The sequence below is a fragment of the Nannospalax galili genome, unplaced genomic scaffold, assembly GCF_000622305.1.
Source record: "Nannospalax galili isolate Female #2095 unplaced genomic scaffold, S.galili_v1.0 scaffold1534, whole genome shotgun sequence".
NCBI classification, from domain to species: domain Eukaryota; kingdom Metazoa; phylum Chordata; class Mammalia; order Rodentia; family Spalacidae; genus Nannospalax; species Nannospalax galili.
Window position 1 is genome coordinate 1,547,616 of NW_008333781.1, and position 2,413 is coordinate 1,550,028.

The window sequence follows — 2,413 nt, forward strand, 5'->3', positions numbered from 1 at the left end:
TCTTTCTTTACTGCTGAGTAAAAACTCCATCATATAAATGAACCACATTTTCATTATCCACTCGTCAATTGAGGGATACTTAGGTTTCTTCCATCTCTTAGCTATTGTGAAAAGAGCAGCAACAAACATGGGTATACAACTGTCTCTAAAATAGGGTGAGTTCTTTGGGTATATGCCAAGGAGTGGTATAACTGGGTCAAATGGTAGGTTCTTTTGTAGTTTTTTAAGAGTTCTTCACTCTGCTTTCCATAGGAATTGAAAAAGTTTGCAGCCCCACCAGCAGTGGATGAGTGTTCCCCTTTCCCCACATCCTCTCCAACATTTGGTATCATTTGTTTTGTTGATCTTACCCGGTCTGACTGGGGTAAGATGAAATCTTAAAGTGTTTTTAATTTGCATTTCCTTAATTATTAGTGATGTTGAACATCTTCTAAGATGTTTCATAGTCATCTTTACTTCTTCTTTTGAGAACTCTCTGTTCAGCTCCTTAGCCCATCTTTTAATTGGGTTGCTTCTTGTCTTGATTCTCTGTTTTTTGAGTCCGTCATATATTCTGGATATTAAACCTCTGTCAGATGTGTTTATGGTAAAGATTTTCTCCCATTCTGTGGGTTTTCTGTTTGCTTCCCTGGTTGCCTCCTTTGATGTACAGAAGCTTTTTTGTTTAATGAGATCCCATTTCTTAATTCTTGCCCTTGTTTCCTGAACAATTGATGTCTGGTTTAGAAAATCCTTTCCTACGCCTATAACTTGTAGGTTTTTCCCAATGTTTTCTTCTAACAGTTTCAGAGTTTCAGACTTTACACTGAGGTCTTTGATACATTTGGAACTGATTTTTGTGCAGGATGAAAGATAGGGGTTTAGTTTCATTCTTCTACAGGTGGAGATCCAGTTTTGCCAGCACCATTTGCTGAACAGGCTGTTTCCTACAGTGAATATTCTTGGCCCATTGCCAAATATCAGGTAGCTGAAATCGTATTTACTCATATTTTGGTCTTCAATATTGTTCCATTGATCTATGGGTCTAATTTTGTGCCAGTACCATGTTGTTTTTATGACTATAGCTCTGTAATACAGCTTAAAATCTGGTATTGTAATCTCCCCGGCATTGCTTTTAGTGCTCAGGGATGTTTTGGCTATGCAAGGTCTTTTGTGCTTCCATATGAATCTTAGGATTTTTTTTTCCAATTCTGTGAAAAATGTCATGGGGATTTTGATTGGCATTACATTGAATCTATAAATGACTTTTGGTAGGATGGTCATTTTCACAGTATTAATTCTTCCAATCCATGAGCATGGGAGGTCATTCCATCTTCTGATGTCTTCTCAATCTCTTTCTTTAATGATTTAAATTTTTCATTGTAGAGGACTTTAATGTCTTTGGTCAAGTTTATTCCAAGATTATTTTAAAGCTATTGTGAAGGGAAGTTTTTCCATGTTCTCTTTCTCTGATTGCATGTTATTGATATATAGGAAATCTACAGACTTTTGTAGGTTAATTTTGAAACCTGCCACTTTACTGAACTTGTTAATGCTTTCCTGGAGTTTTCTGGTGGAATTTTTCGCATCTCTTAAACATAATATCATATCATCTGCAAAACGCGATAATTTGATCTCTTCTTTTCCAATTATTACTCCTTTAATTTCCTGCTCTTGTCTTATTGCTCTTGCAAGGTTTCAAGGACTATGTTAATGAGGAGTGGAGATAGTGGACAGCCTTGTCCAGTTCCTGATTTCAGTGGGAATGCTTCAGGTTTTTCTCCATTTAGAATGATGTTGGCCATGTGTTTGTTATATATGGCTTTAATTATGTTGAGGTAGGTTCCCACCAGTCCCATTCTCCCTAGGATTTTGAACATAAATGCATGGTGAATTTTATCAAAGGACTTCGTTGCATCTATTGAGATGACCATGTGGTTCTTGGCTTTGAGCCCATTTATATGATTTATGATGTTTATTGACTTACATATATTGAACCATCAGTACATCTCTGGGATAAACCAGACTTGATCACAGTGGATGATCTTTTTGATGTGTGTCTGTATATGGTTTGCAAGTATTTTGTTAAGAAATTTTGTCTGTTAAGTCCATTTGATATATGGTATTGTTTAATTAAGATGTCTCTCTCTTAACTCTCTGCCCTGTTGACCTATCTAATGGAGATAGTGGGGTACTGAAATCCCCAAGTGTTAATGAGTTGCGATTAATCTGGGTCTTAATGTCCTGTATTATTGTTTTTATGAAGTTGGGTGCACCAGAGTTTGGTGAATGTATGTTCATGATTGCAATATCTTCTTGATTTATTGTTCCTTTGATCAGAATGATGTGGCCCTCTCTGTCTCTTCTGATTAGTTTTACTTTAAAGTCTATTTTGTCAGATATTAGAATTGCTACACCTGCTTTTTATTTAGTA